The following is a 16805-nucleotide window of genomic DNA, read 5'->3' on the forward strand; positions in this document are numbered from 1 at the left end:
TATATTCCTACAGGCGTTTATACTGACTTGCAGATCGCTGTAAGATTCAATCAGTTCCAATACCACCATTGACAGTCTTGACCTTCTTAATTGTGATGAAACTTGGATGGTGGGGTTTTGGGGGGTTATCGGTAGGATATGGGGGGGGGGTTTGCGGGGTTATCGGTAGGATATGGGGGGAGTTTGGGGGGTTATCGGTAGGCTGGGTATGGGAATTTTTGTCTTTTTTTTCCTCTGTTGATTAAGTACGGATAAGTCAATAGGATATGTAACCTCTTGTGAATGTGTTTAAACCTTTTATTATATGTGATGTGATTCAAATGTTTTGATCATTTTTTTGCCACAGAAATAATACATATAAACGCTGGCTTTAACACTATAAGAGTCTAAGGCTCGGTTCACACTGGGGCGACTTGTCAGGCGACCTAGTCGCCTGACAAGTCGCCTCCCGTTCTGTGCTATGGAACCGTTCTAATCGGAGCGACGCAAGTCGCTCCGACTTAGAAAAAGGTTCCTGTATTACTTTGGGGGCGACTTGGGGCGACTTGCATAGACTTCTATGCAGAAGTCGTCTCGCAAGTCGCCCCGGCAGTCGTTTGCAGGTCGCCTCGCTGAGGCGACCTGCAAGTCGTGCCGCCGATGTGTGAACCGAGCCTCATTGTGGGAAACCTGTTAGATTGTTGCAGAAGTGATGTGCATCTTACCCACTTGCAAGACTTGCAAAACGTAACTTATTACTTGCTAAATCTTTATATCAAATGTGTTGTACACAACTAGATGGCATTTCCTGCAGCAACCAGTAAAAGTATACAGTATGTCTTATCTTCTGGCATGTTTCTTTTATCTCTAATCTAAAGCTGGCCATACTCAGTTAGAAAATCATTAGGAAAAAAAGGTTGAATTTCTAAAGATCATTTGAACGTGCATGTGATAACACCATCATTGTATCAATATATATCATCGTATTATCCATAAATGGTACATTTTTCACCAATTAATTACACGATCCGTGGTTACATTTTGGCATGCGCTGTAGACTTTATCAAATGTTTTTTGATGGATTTTCACTACTAATTTTTAGAAAATCGACTTTTTAGCCTAGGTTCACATTTGTGCGATGCGAGATTACAGCGCTGGTTCCCTCATTGCATCTCTCTCGCAGGCAGTTCACACTGCAGGTGTCAGTACATTGTTAATGACACCCCCAGATCGGTTCGCAAATCACACTGTGAACTCGCACAGGAATCAGATCGCATAGGTGAGAACACCCATGCAATCCGATTTCAGTGCAGGTGTTTTTTTTTTTTTTTTGTTTTTTTTCCGTAAAACTTTGCATTTCGATCAAAATTAGCCCACTAACATTTCGAAAGTCAAACGATCAAGAGTATTGAACGCTTTTTCTAACAGTGTATGGCCAGCTTTAGGTTCGCTTTCTCTAGAGATCTGCTCCCACTCTCTCTTTATTCATGAACCCACTTTGTAGATCTCTCATACTCCCTTCTTTCCAACTAACCATCTTCTATGTTGTTAAATATCTTATTTAACTTCATATTGGCATCCTCTTCCTTATTGGGGTTCATGCATACAAGTCATTATATGTGTAATTTCCTGGTGCTCGGGGAGCCACATGTCCCACATGCAGCCTGCTATTCAAGTGAATGGCTGTACATGGCCATGCTTTTGTGCATCAATATGTCGGACCACATGTTTGGGTAAACAACTGATGGTTCGTTGCGCATGGCTGTGTACAGCGGCACATAAAAGCTCCCCATGTATGAACCTTTAACATAGATCTATAGTCACAGCATACACTTTAAGTTTTTAACATCAGCATTGTATTAGGCATTCAACTCCTTTTTTGACAATTCAATATATTCTCACTTGAAAGATTTCTTATGTGGTGGTCTGCTGGCCATCTCTTTCCACAACTTCATGGATTCTCTGCATGCTTTGCATCTTCTCTTCTGCTGCTTGTTTTTACTTTTTTTTTTTTTTTTTTTTTTTAATTTTAATTTTTTTTTATGACTACATATCCCATGGTACCTTGCTGCCTGCAAGCGGTGATTCCTGTACTGCCTTCTGAAACTCCTCCTCACAGCACCTCTGTAATTCAGAAGGCAGGCTCTGTGAAATGTGTGACACAGCAGTGCCTCCTTACAGAGCCTAGTGAATACATGTCACAGAATTCAAGGAAGTAAGTGTGGGGACAAACTTCTAAATCGTTCACATACATTCACAATAGGCGAGAAATAATTGAATTACAATGTGAAAATGAATATAATCGGTATCTAAACTTTGACTGTAGATATGCTTTAACAATTGTTTTTCTATCTCCATTCAGACGGGTGCTGACACCGGTTCTGCAGGCTGAACTGCTGTTTTCTGTCTTTGCCTTAGGCGCAGTTCACACTAGTGTGGGTCATGCATTCCAGTTGCGGGAATCGCATTGATACCCGCAGCTGAATCGCACTGCACTTGCAAGATGTATGGGACTGCCATTCATTTTGAACGGCACCCCCACGCATCTCAGAACGCAGCGCAGCCCGCAGTCAAAAAGACCAGTTTCCCTGCGGCTGCGTGGTTTTTTTTTTTTTTTTTTTTGTTTTAAGGTGCATGCACCTCTCTTGTGCGTTTCACGTGGCACAGCAGCCCATTCAAATGAATTGGTTGCTGTTCCCGAGCAAACGTGTGCCGCATGGCCCGCACTAGTGTGAACTGAGCCTAAAAGCTGCAAGCAGGCAAGCTTTAGAAGTGACAGCATACATGGCCACATTTCAAAATTTTGCATGCAGGAGTGAATGCACAGATCCAGACACAGGTTGATTTACTAAAACCGGAGAGTGCAAAATCTGATGCAGCTGTGCATGGTAGCCAAATGGCTTCTAACTTCTGCTTGTTTAATTAAGCTTTGACAAAAAATAACCAGGAAGCTGATTGGTTTCTATGCAGAACTTCACACTCAGTTTTAGTAAAGCAAACCCTGATTGTTTGCATTCAGATTCATGCAAACACCCCTGCACACGTTTTACCACAAATGCTCTTATGTCTCTTGTCGCTCTGCTGGTTTTGCCAAAAATTGAGTGGTGCATATTCAAGATATATATCTTTATTTATTTTTTTTTCAAATGTAGACGATTTTACAAGAGTGTCTTTTAGAATGCAGCAAATGGTGTTTTTGAACAGCCTTGGTGGTTTTTGTGCAGTAAAATGAGCCAGTTGCCTCCTATAACAGTTGTAGAGTTTATGGCATTCCTGCAGCCACTGACACGCCTGCAGGCCTTCTCCCACGTTCTGATCTGAGATCGTCCACGCTCTGTACTTTGCCTGGCTTGCTTGGTTCTTGTGGGCTACTGGCTTGTTTTTATGTCTTTAGCTTTTTCAGAGATGGTGTGTTTACTGCGTTTCAGGTTTCCGGCTTTTATTACTGTGGGTGATTTTACTTTATGGGGATAATAAGACACTCTTTTGTTCTGCATTGAAAATAGCTCTCTTAGTTACAGCTTGGCTTTAATTTCTGCAGAAGTAATGAGCTGGTTCAGTCTACAGGTTGGAACTGGTTTCTTAGTTCATTAATAGCATTTGTCATGTTGCAAATGTATTTATTTTTGGTGAGAGGTTATTACAGGTGATATAGTGCCCCCATCTGTAGAACAATACATAGAAACTTTACGGTGGTGACAAGACGTTCAGATGCATCAAGATTTAATTTATGGGCTACCATATTAAAGCAATTCTAATGTCCTTTCAACACCCATACACATGCTTGGACTATTGTGGGAGGCAGCTGGTCACCTGGCGTATAATTCACAGACATGGGAAGAACATACAAACTCCATGTAGATCTGTCCCCAATGGGATTTGAACCTGTGATCCAGAGCTGCCATGCAAGAGTTTTACTGTTAGCCATAATGTTCATAAGGCTGCCCTTTAGGTGTGTGTTTGTTTTGTGTGTTTTTTTTTTTTTTTTTTTTTTTTTTTTTTTTTTTTTTTTTTTTTTTTTCCCTTTTTTTTGTTTTTTTTGTTTTCTTTTGCTTGCAAGTCGAACAAAAAACTAACAGATTCCCCTATGCACACAAGCAAGGTGGATGAAGGAATTCTTCCTGCTGAGACATTGGAGCTTAACTTACTAAAAATTGAGAGTGCAAAATCTTGTGCAGCTCTGCATAGAAACCAATCCGCTTCTGCCTGGGTTCGCTGCAGATTCGGCACCGCATCTAAACCCATCCATTCAAACCAAGTGCAGAGTAAAGTCAAAGCACAGTTCCACTCGGTTTTGTGTTTATTAAAAGTCAGCAGCTACAAAGAGTGTATCTGATTTTTAATAAACGCATACTCGCCTGTCCCACGGTCCAGCAATGTGGTCGCCCGACGCCTCAGATCTCTCCGGCATGACAAGTGTGAGCACCCGACTGTGACGGCTTGCAGCTTCACAGACGAGTCCGCACTACATGTGCACGATTCCCTCTGCACCTCCTCAGTGGCCGAGCAATCTTCCGGGACCTGTGACGTATCCCAGAAGATTGCAGGGAAGGGGAGAGGAGAACTTCCACTCGAGACGTAAAGGCGGCCGGAGCAGAAGTGGGAGCTGGGTACCAGTCAAAATTAGGTACCCGTTACCCATGCGTGTGAACACACATGCGATTTGATTTTGGTGCGGACAAAAAAAGGGTCCTGCACAAGTTTGGTGCAAATGCATTGCAATTTAACCACTAGGTTGTCACGGCTGCGCAAATCGCCATAGCTGTACAATGCTCCTTTAAGACGTCATAGTAGGCACGCGCGAGCCGCGTGTCCCTGGAGCCAATGCACGTGATGTCCGCCGGGCACCCGCGATCGCTCGTGACAGAACGGGGATGTGTGTATGTGTAAACACACACACAAATCCTGGTTCTCTCAGGGGAGAGGAGACGAATTGTGTGTTCCTACTAAGTAGGAATACTCCCCACAGGCAGAACACACCTAGGGAACAGTTAACCCCTTGATTGCCCCTGGTGTTAACCCCTTCACTGCCAGTGACATTTATACAGTAATCAGTGGCTATTTTTAGCTCTGATCACTGTATAAATGTCATTGGTCCCAAAATGGTGTCAAAAGTTTCCAATCTGTCCACTGCAATGTCACAGCCCTGATAAAAATCGCAGATCGCCGCCATTACTAGTGTAAAAAAAAAAAAAAAAAAAAATCCCTATTTTGTAGACGCTATAACTTTTGCGCAAACCAATCAATATATGCTTATTGCAAAATTTTTATATATATATTAGCAAAAAGTGCAGAATATTGTGTGTTTTTTTTTATTTATTTATCAAATACTACCAAAGGAAAGCTCTATTTGTGGGGAAAAAAAATGACATAAATTTTGTTTGTGTACAACGTCGCAAGACCGTGCAATTGTCAGTTAAAGCAACGCAGTGCCGTATGGCAAAAAATGGCCTGGTCAGGAAGGAGGGCAAATCCTTCCGGGGCCGAAGTGGTTAAGCAATACAAATCCATGGCTCAAATCGCACCCCAGAGACACCGCCTGTAAGTCGCACAGGAATGTCTCGCACTGCAGCAGTGTAAACCCAGGCTCCAAGTTTTTTGGGGTTTTTTTTGTCAAAGCTTAATTGAACAAGCTGATTGGCTATAATACACAGCTGCACCAGATTTTGCACTCTCCAGTTTTAGTAAATCAGCCCCATTGCATACTGACACTGTTGGAATACAGTAATCAGCGGCTGCGGCCGCTGATAAACAGTTTTCCAGCATTCCCATTTTAAATAGGTTGACTGTTAGATCAACTTTTGTTGAGTGGGAAAAGCAATAGATGGATCAAAATTTGTTCACTTCTGCATGGACCATCAGTCCATCTATGGCCTTCTAAGTTGCACAGCAAATCATAAATGGCAGCAGTAAGATAAAGGGGCACGAGCACTGCTAGCAGATGATTTTTACTTTGCTGGTCGATGTTTTTTTTTTTTTTGTGTTGGCAGAAAATAAAGCTTGCAGTACATGCGTCATAACTAGTGTTTAGGATACGTGAAATGACAATGAAACATCCCTGCAGCCAGGAGGAAAGGCACATCAAGTGCATGTTACAAGGAGATCAGATCAAGTCTGCACTGGTGAACCATTTATTAGTGGTTTGTAACCTGTTGGCAACAGGTGACAGAAATAGACTAGGTGTGGTTGTAACATTAAATTGGATGACCATGTAAAAATACTGCCTACAACACACAAATTCTGCAATTTACTTGCCTCACACTCCAGACTCTGCCCATGTCCCCAAGGCAAGAACAACCTTCCGGATAGATCCAGGGAAAGCTGAGGATCCCAACTGTCATGAGAAGACTCTGCAGTGCCCCACAGTCTAAAGTGGTGTGTGTGTGTGTGTGTGTGGTGTTTTTTTTTTTTTTTTTTTTTGTTAGGCAACTTTAGACTTCCTAAACGCCTCCCTACCGAACCTCCGGTGCTAGAAGTATGTCAAACCGACTGCATTTTACATTCTAATAGCACCTGATTGACTTACAATGTTTAGTCTGCCATTTATGATGTGCCTGGGTTCTTTTGACCTACACAAATTTTAGGAAGCCCCCGTTCAGATCGGCGTGATTTTACATGTCAAATCGCAGCTTATTGTTAGCAACAGCACTGTCCAAATCTGTTAAGTGTCGCACCGATTTCCAAAAGGAGTTCCTGCACTATTTTTGGCGACTTCGGGGGCGATTTTTAAGTAGACATCTGTGCATGAACCCACACATGTCTTTCAAATTGCCCCCAAACTTGCACTAAAATGTGGGTTTGAAATGAACTCCCACGATTTAAAACCTGCGTTCAGTGTGAACAAGGGATAAAACTTCAATTTCATTTATATTTTTTTTTAAGTAGTTTCAGCTGCTGATCAAAACACTTGGAGGGCCATTCATGCTGTCATTTGGTGATTTACGTTTTTTTTCTGCAGTGGATGAACGCCAGTCACTGCAAAGACATATAGAAAACAATTGTTTTCTGTGTGCACTATTTACACCACAAAGCTGGTGCATTTTTATGCAACACATTGAAGCTCACCTTGTGTCCGTATTGGTCACCACACTGTCAATGTGAAATTTCAATAAAATTTGGAAAAAAATAAAAGGTAAACCATGCCTTGTGTTAAGGCACTACTCCCCAACTCCATTACAGAATGAGTACCAGCCTGCACACTAAAATGGATCATTTTGGCATGTGTGAACAGGCACTTACTTGGTATACCTCTTCATGTTTTAGCCGTGGATCACACTGCCAAGACTTTAGAGTTCAAAGTAGCATCCCCCATTACCGGTAATGGAACTGTTCTAATCGAAGCGACTCAGTAAAAGGTTCCTGCACTACTTTTGGTGCAACTTCAATATAACTTGCATTGACTTCTGTTAAAGAAGTTGTATGTAAGCCACAATGAAGTTGCATAGGGATGTCAGATTCCAAGTCGCGGCAGTGTGAACCCAGGTTACCCTAATTTTCCCCCCAGGTTTGTCCTGTCCCCTCATTGCTGGCCACGCTTTTTCCAGTTTCAGGGTTGGTCCTATAGTGTGCACTCCTGGTACACGAGGACCCTGCCTACACGCACACTCACGCTTAGCATGACTCTGCCTAGGAAAATGGTTTATGGCAGCTCCCGAGGCAGAGGTGTGTTGTCCTCCTCAGGCCTCCATGTGTTGGATAATTTTCATCAAATTAGGCCCCTTTCACACTTGTATGACCTGAAAGTCGTGCGACTTGAAGCAATGCCTGTTTAATCTTGGTTTCTGGACCTCAAGTCACACAAGTAGTGCAGGGACTACTTTGAAGTTGCACAGATATGAACGGTACTCATTGGAAAACATGGGGTACGACTTGTCATGCAACTTTGCAGTTTCTAGTCGCACAAGTGTGAAAGGGGCCTAAGGCAGGGAGGAAGACGTAAACAGGTACTGATATGTCTCTATGCATCCTTTGCTCAGTTTATTGATCTGTGCTACAGTGATCTCTAGCAGAGTGTTTTTAGGACTTTAGTGCTAACGTTTGCCTGTTCACACCAGCGCGCTCTGGGAGATCGCATGTGATTTGCACCGCACTGCAGATCACATGCAATGCGAATTCAGCCATACAATTAGTATGGCTGGTATGCACCAGAATCGGATCGCTTGGGTGTTCACGCCCATGCGGTCCGATTCATGTCTGAACTGTCAGTTCGCAGTGCGATATGCAATCTGAAATGGGGGGGGGGGGGGGGTGTGTGTCATTGACAATGTATTGACACTCCCGGCAGTTCGTATATGGCAAGGTGCAATTCTGGAACCCACAGTGGATTCGCAGGGTTTCCGTATCGCACAAGTGTGAACCGAGCCTTAGGCTCGGTTCACACATGGGCGGCACGATTTGCAGGTCGCCTCAGCGAGGCGACCTGCAAACGACTGCGGGGCGACTTGCGAGACGACTTCTGCATAGAAGTCTATGCAAGTCGCCCCAAGTCGCCCCCAAAGTAATACAGGAACCTTTTTCTAAGTCGGAGCGACTTGCGTCGCTCCAATTAGAACGGTTCCATAGCACAGAACGGGAGGCGACTTGTCAGGCGACTAGGTCGCCTGACAAGTCGCCCCAGTGTGAACCGAGCCTTAAGGCCCCTTTCACACATGCTGTTGTTTTTTTTTTTTTATCCATCCGTTGACGGATGAAAAACGAACATCAATGCATCTCTATGGAAAAACAGATGTAACTGGATGATCATCCATTTACATCCGCATCCATCATCATCCGTTTTTTCTTTAAACTGATCAAAGCTCTTCCTTCCCCCTTTTTTTTTTTTTTTTTTTTTTTTTTTTTTTTTATTTTTTTAAAATCGGACGAAAAACGGATGTAAACTGACAAATGGTCAGTTTTTCATCTTTTTGCAATTGTAGTGGAGTTTAAAAAAAAAAAAAAAATTAATACTTCATCCATTTTCATGTGACTGAACTGATGAAATGAACGGTCCTCATGTGTGAAAGGGGTCTAAGGGCTCCTTCACACTAGCTGCATGCTAAATTGATCTGTTTTTAGCATGCGGGGTGTGTTCATAGTGTGCTGATGGCGGAGGTTGGCGTTGCCTTGGACTGGTTGGTGCAATGTAAGGTATTACATTACAATTGTGTGTTTGTGACATTTTTTCCATTCCTTTGCACTGCAGCAGAGTTGTGGTGCAAATTCAGATGAGGGCTTCAGACTAGTAGTGTGGTATGTTGTGAAAAGAATGCAGCATGACTTGATTACCCACGACACATTGCAACCCACGTGAAGGCAGCATTGTAGTGTGCACAGGGCACATGGAAAACCATTGTATTCTATCTGCCTTTACAGTGTCTGCTGTTTTCCTGCACTTGATCAATGTCAGTCACAGCACATAATGTGAACAGGCCCTAAACTAGAGAGTTGTGTGTTTTTTGTTTTGTTTTTTAATAAACCAAAATTATTTTTTCCCCATTTAAATAAATGTGCAAAGGATTTGCATGGAATTCTGCTTTATCAAAGGCTTGAAGTATAATATATCTCCACAAATGTTTTGCCTTCCGTTCCTATTTTGGGCCCCATTCACACTTTTGTGTGACTTTGGACCCCAAAGTCACATGAGAAGTCACACCCCATGTTTCCCACTGTTCATATCTGTTCGGCTTAGTCACAGCAACTTTAAAGTAGTTCTTGCACCACTTTGGTTCAACTTTCATGTGACTTGAGGGCCATAGACTTCAATGTAAACCCTCAAAAGTCACATGAAAGTCCCACCTGCATGCTATACATGCGACTTACCATCACGTTGGTCAAAGCCAAAGTTGCACTGAAATCGCATGATTTCAAAGTTAATGAACTCTTAAACTGAATGGGTTGTTTTACAAGGTGATCATTTACAACAACTTTAATCTTTTTCCAAAAGCGCACATCAGTACATTGACATGCATAAAGTTAGTTCTGTAATTGGTGTAGTTTAATATTCTAAAACAGATCTGTCCTCCCAGCAGTTCCTCCCAGTTCAGGGTTTTCATTCAGTCTTGTCGGGCTAAAAACAGGTTTGCAGTGTGTGTGTGGTGTGTGTTTTTTTTTTTTTTTTTATATGTATGGCCTAATAAAGTTCCATCTGTTGAAACGGATACAGCCTATGTAGTTGCTGACAGCTTTACGTGCCGGCAGTTCCCACAGACCTTGCTAAATGCTGACTGTGCCTTCTCACTATCCTGTACTGGAGATGGGGGGGCAGGGAGTGCGATTCTTTAAACACATGTCTCTGCAGCAGGAGTTTAATGACGAGGAGGCTGAAACTGATACAAACACAGGAAATCAAAGCGAAGCTCGACCTTCGTCCATTTTTATTTTTTCAGCTTCCCTTTTTTCTTTTAAAGTAGTCAAGGAAACTTGAGCATCGGAGCTTTTCCTAATCCCCCGACAGAAATAACGTTTGAGCCATTAATAGGATGAGTGGATGAGCCAAGAGCTGAACCGCAAATAGTGCGGGTCACTCTGTCTTAAGGAAATCGGACTTGTTTTAACCAGCTATGGGCATGCTGTTTTGCTGTCATCGGTCTGTGCAAATGTGCATCTAGGTATAATGATTATTACATTGGTACTACAATGGTAACCCCCCTATATTTGTCATTTAGTATTTTTATTATTGCAGAGTAAAGCTATATTGTGGCAACCTGGGAGTAGACCATGTAAGAGCCTGTGCACTGCTCCGGTGACAGACTGGTAGAAAATGCAGTCCTCTACAGACCTGAATGTAAACATTATTGAATGCACTTTTTTCCATCATTGTGGCTGCATTTATTTCTAAAAGGTGGGCTAGGCCTTTAAATCTCATACTCTGTAAACACAAACCCCACACAAATCCCTTTTGTCTGGTAAAATGGATCACATAAAGCATCAGCCATATTATTAGGGATGCCTTGATAGTGTTGGGTTGGACCCCATTTTGCCTTCAGAACTGCCTTAATTCTTCATTGTATAGTTTCAACAAGCCGTGGGAAACGTTCCTCAGATTTTGGTCCATAGTGACATGATAGCATCGGTCGCTGCAGATTTGTCGGCTGCACATCCATGATGCGAATCTCCCATTCTTCCACATCCCAAAGGTGCTCCATTGGATTGAGATCTGGTGACTGTGGAGGACATTGGAGTACAGTGACCTCATTGTCATGTTCAAGAAACCAGTGCTGAGATGATTGGAGCTTTGTGACATGGTGCATTATCCTGCTGGAAGGAGCCATCAGAAGATGTGTACACTGTAGTCATAAAGGGATGGGCATGGTCAGCAACAATACCCAGGTAGGCCGTGGTATTGGATGATCAATTGGTACTAAGGGGACCAAAGTCTGCCAAGAAAATATCCCCCACACCATTACACCACCACCAGCCTGAACTGTTAATACAAGGCAGGATGGATCCATACTTTCATGTTTACGGCAAATTCTGACCTTCCCATCTGAATGTCACAGCTGAAATCGAGACTCTTCAGGCAAGGTTTTTCCAATCTTCTTTTGTCCAATTTTGGTGAGCCTGTGCGAATTGTAGACTTGGTTTCCTGTTCTTGTATGACAGGAGTGGCACCTGGTGTGGTCTTCTGCTGCTGTAGCCCATCTGCTTCAAGAGATGGTATTTTGCATACCTCGGTTGTAACAAGTGGTTATTTGAGTTACTGTAGCCTTTCTATTGTCTACCCATTCTCCTCTGACATCACCAAGGTATTTTTCGTCCACACAATGGCTACTCGCTGAATATTTTCTTTCTTTTTTTTTTTTTTTTTTTTATGACCATTGGAGATGGTTGTGTGTGGAAAATCTCAGTAGATCACCAGTTTTTTAAATACTCAGACCAGTCACTTAAATCCCCATCCTGATGCTCGGTTTGACCTTCAGCAAGTTGTCTTCAAGTCCTAGATGCCTAAATGCATTGATTTGCTGCCATGTGATGGGCTGATTAGCAATTTGTTACCAAGCAATTGAACAGATGTGAATAATAATAAAGTGGCTTGTAAATGTATTTTTAAAGTGGTTCTAAAGCCTCAAGGTTTGTGTTTTTGTTTTTTTTCTCAATGCCTTCTATGCATTAAGGTAAAAAAAGTGTCTGCTGCAGGATCCCCCCCCCCCCCCCATTGATTCTTACCTGAGCCCAATTCGATCCAGCGATGGGCTCTCATTGGGCAGTTTGATAGAGCTCTTTGTCAATCGACTCCTGTGACAAGGGAGTCCCGCTGTGTGTGTCAGTGGACGCAGCAGTGGGGCTCGGGAGCGAGCACGCACAAGTGCCCCCTTGAGAAGCCGCTTCCCTTGGGGGCACTGGACAGAGGAGGGGCCAGGAGTGCTGGTGGGAGACCCGAGAAGAGGTTTAGGTCCGCTCTGCAATTCCATTGCACAGAGCAGAGATAGAGATGTTTTTGTTATTTTTAAAAAATGTTTTTCCTTTTACAATTGCTTTAGTTGTGTATTTAGCAGTTTGGCCAGAGTACAGCTTTAAGCACGGAAGTTGATGATTGCAATTTGGCTTACACCTTACACACAAGTCAACAGTATGGTGGATTTCATCATTCTGTCCTGGCAGCTAAACCTTTTTGAGCTTCATCCTGGAACATGTGCTGCTTGGAGTCTCTGACCTCTTTTTGGAAAGCAAGGATCAAATTGAGGTTCATATGGGGGTCATTGGGCCACATGCTCTCTGATGGCCATTGAGGATGACAAGCAGTTTGCCCTTTTTAGATGTTCAGTAAACTTAGCAAAGTTGGGGCTAAAATGTGCATATGTGGTCACTGGTGTGACAAGGCTAGCACCTTTTTGTGAAGGAAAACCCATTTTCCTTTTTTTTTTTTTTTTTTTTTAACAGTAAAGTTTGTTGGACATACAAAAAAAAAACAAAACCTACAAAGCACAAATAGAATGTCAAGTCGAATCCTTGCCTGACATTGCAAGTCGCAGTGATACCACAGGATTGAGATTTAACACAGGAGTTGTTTATTGTTAACAGATAGCAAAGTAACAGTTAAGAGCACAGAACATATAGAAGGAAGAGCTTGGCAGGGATATAGGCAGCTAGCTGTCCTATCACTGCGTTACCCCCCCCCCCCCCCCACTACATTTACCTGCTACTTACCTATGGGGGGGGTGGAAGAGGAGGAAGGCACGGGGCCACCCACTACAAGTACACACCTTTCTGATTTCTGTAGTTGATGTCCTTGTGGACTGATGGATCTCGGCCACAGGCGTCGATCCAGTTTGACCAAATTTTATCAAATTTTGCCAGGCAATTTCTGCTCTCGTACGTGATTTTATACATTGTTATCACTCTGTTAATCGTATTTTGCCAAGAGGATCTCGTACAAAGCTCCTTCCCCTTCCATCTCAGCAAGATTTCTCTTCTGGCATAAAATAGGGCAAAGGTAATGCACAGTATGGTATATCTATTTCCCTCTGTCTTCTACTCGGTATAGCAACTCCACATATCCCCTTTAAAGTGTCTTCCACCACCTGCCAGTAGGGGTGAAGTTTTTGACAGGACCAGACTATATGAAAGAACGTCCCTGGTTCAAAAGTACATTTTGTACACAGCGGGCTAAGAGAAGGGTAGATGCCAGCTAGCCTCTGCGGGGTGTAATACGCCCTGTGTAAAAACTTCAACTGATTGTAGCGGTCTCTGGCCGAAATCATAGAGAGAATGAAGGTAGAGACACAGTCCTCCCAGTCATCCTCCCCCAAGTCAGGGATGTCCACTCTCCATTTACTCAAGGGCCACAGTCATCTATAGGTATAGGGGTGAATGAGGTTTCCTCATCACCCCCGAGGTCAGTAGTCGCTCAATTGGGTCCAATTAAAGAGTCACCGAGTTCGGGAATTGTGAGTTGAGAGTATGCCTGTTGCAGTTCTTGGACTGGCGTGACTCTACCGCTCGTCATCACACGCCTCAGTGTGAGAATTCCCCGTTTAGCCCAAATTGCAGGATCCGGTATTGTATACAAGTGAGGGAGTAGGGGGTTTTCCCAGAGCGGCATGTGAGGAGAGACACAAGATGGGTTTTAGGCCTCCCACCCTAGAACACTGCCACACCCGTATCGTAGTCCTCATGGGGTCCGTCAGAGATGCGCCTTACACCCCCTGAATACCAAGTTAGACACTGCTGCGTAAGATCCCAGAAGGGCCGCCTCTAAAGTTACCGCCGGTAACTGCCACCCAGTAGTATAGTAAAAAATTGGGAAGTGCTAACCCGCCGCCAGATAATGGGAGGTAGAGAATTAGTTGCGCTACCCTTGAGAGGCAACCAGCCCAAATTAAAGGAGGTCGCGATGCTGTCCATTCTCCGAAAGAAGGACCTAGGGGTAGGGGTCTGCTTGAAGAAATACAGCAGTTTGGGTAGATAAATCATTTGAATTTAAATTCTCCCTACCAACCGGTGTGAGTGGGAGGTTGCGACACGTCGCACATCGCCTGGTGAGTTGGTCCAGCACCGGGAACATTTTCTTTATCAGGTATCCTAGTGCTGTGGGGCCCACCCTCACCCCCAAATACGTAAATTCACCCACCCAGCGTAGTGGTGTGTGGGTGTCCATTTATAAATTTGGGTCAGCGCTGAGCGTAAAGAGGTGGAAGTATCTGCTAGGTATAGCAGGGAGTCGCCTGCATATAAGGATAGCTTTTCCTCTAATTGACCCACCCTTATGTCCCTGACTCCCAAGTCCATCCGAAGGAGGATGGCAAGCGGTTCCAGGGCAAATAATGCCAGTGACAGTGGACAGCCCTGACGTGTCCCTCTCCCTAGGGAAAATAATTCTGACAAGTTCCCGTTAGTGCGTATGCGTACCCTAGGTTGGGCATACAGGATCTGCAGCCAGGTCAGAAAACGGGGCCCAAAACCAAATCTAGAGAGGACGGCCCATAGGTACCCCCATTTGACCAAGTTTAAAGCCTTCTCTGTGTCGAGAGGCCACCACCCCGGGGTTGTCAGGCTTAGCTACTGCAATATGGGTATGTAAATGCTGGATGTCTGTACCACGGCCCGGCATAAAGCCTGTCTGCATAGACTCATAACAAACCTACCCTCTGAGTCCAATGCCAGATCGAGGAGTTTAAAGTGCAGCGTCTTGAGTGCAAGAACACTCACCTCAAACCCCCCCCGCCCCCCCCCCCCCCCCCCCCCCCCGGCAAAGTTGGAGTAGGTAGAATGATAGTGATGGCTCACCCACAGTTTCTTAAGGCTAAAGGTTTTGCCCCCAACCAGATGGGTCTCCTGGAGCGCACAAACATGTGGATTATGCATTTTGATAAACTGGAATACGAAGGATCGTTTGAGGAGTTCAATCTGTGTGTGTTCCAGGAGAGGACATTAAGGGTAGATATGGAGATACACTGTCAATATGGTGTGAGTAGTATTGGAGTGGAGGAGCAATAGTTCGTTCCATCGGGCCCGGGGAGGGCAGGGGAAGAAACCAGACATCCATCGCAGTGCAGGGGAAGTGACAAACATTACTGCCATGCAACATAACACATATAACTGAGAGCCAGCAAAGGTGGCCCAATGTAACCAATTATAACCTAACCCCCCCCCCCCCTAACAGTGGAGGAGGGTCTGCATCCCCAAACGAACACTAGCCCTACGGCCGGACATGAAGGCAGAGGCGCCTAGCCCCTTTCAATAGAAACAGTCAAAGTATCTAGGGCAGTGATGGCGAACCTTGGCACCCCAGATGTTTTGGAACTACATTTCCCATGATGCTCATGCATTCTGCAGTGTAGCTGAGCCTCATGGGAAATGTAGTTCCAAGACATCTGGGGTGCCAAGGTTCGCCATCACTGATCTAGGGTATTCCAGCAAAGGAGTGTTGGTGTAGATCACCCGGAGCCCTGGGGGCACAAAACTTAGATGGACAGTGAAGAAAACAAAGGGGGGAAAAAACAGGCACAAGGGGAGTACTAACAGGCAGTTTGTAGGATGTAGGACCAACATCTTCAGGGCAACAGCCCGAGAGTTGGCCTCCACAGTGTAACCAATAACTGGATAGGGGTAACAGTTGTGTAGGAGAATATGTTATTAGGAAGACCCGGATCCCCGGGAGTATAGCCCACAACAAGCCACCTGGAACATCGCTCACAGAGGAAGACAGTAAGTCAATGGGAGCCTCAGTTTGTAGCTCCCCGTCTCCAGGCAGGGAGGGAGAAAGGAAAGGGCCCGGGCAGGCTGCAAGGGACCGTACCATCCGGATGGAAGGGGGGGTGCGATGTCACTGTAGTGAAGGAGTTTAAAAATGAATGCGCGCGATGGAGCCCCCTGCTGCCCTCTGGTTGCCGGCATGCGGTGAGCGTGTTCAATTGAGAAATGCGGGGAGAATTTCGCCTTTGGGAGCAAGGAGGGGGAGTAGGTGTTCCATGAAGGAAATGGGGTCAGAGCCCTCAGCACCCTCTGGCAGCCCCAGAACACCCAGATTGTTGCGGTGGTTCAGATTTTCTGAGTCTTCTGTTGCCTTTTTTCATTCCTCTGCACTCGAGGAGTCGGTCTGCAGGGTAGTAATCCGAAATATGGCAATTCTACAAGAAGATTAATTAAGGATTATAATCCGAAACAGGAGCTCCACTACAGCATGTCTGCTCCCAGCGCCATCTTGGACACGCCCCAAGGAAAACCTTTAATGAAAGGAATACTTAGAGTCTGTCTGTGTTTTGCGGAGTAACGTATATCACAGCCAGAGGGTCACTAACATTGTTAGCCTTCATATTTCTCATGCATTAGGTGTCCTCTTTAAAGTTGAATCACCTTTTTTCCCTCTTGCAATAGTTTTATAGTGCAGGCCGAGGCTTGTATATCTA

At 44.4% G+C, this 16805-nt stretch overlaps 1 protein-coding gene across 4 annotated transcripts in view; it reads left to right on the forward strand.

Moving 5' to 3' along the window:
- Nucleotides 1-16805, forward strand: part of MAP3K1 (mitogen-activated protein kinase kinase kinase 1) — a 115207-nt gene that overhangs the window by 7573 nt on the left and 90829 nt on the right. The gene's annotated exons all lie outside the window — the stretch shown is intronic.

This window comes from Aquarana catesbeiana, linkage group LG01 (genome assembly GCF_042186555.1).
Source record: "Aquarana catesbeiana isolate 2022-GZ linkage group LG01, ASM4218655v1, whole genome shotgun sequence".
NCBI classification, from domain to species: domain Eukaryota; kingdom Metazoa; phylum Chordata; class Amphibia; order Anura; family Ranidae; genus Aquarana; species Aquarana catesbeiana.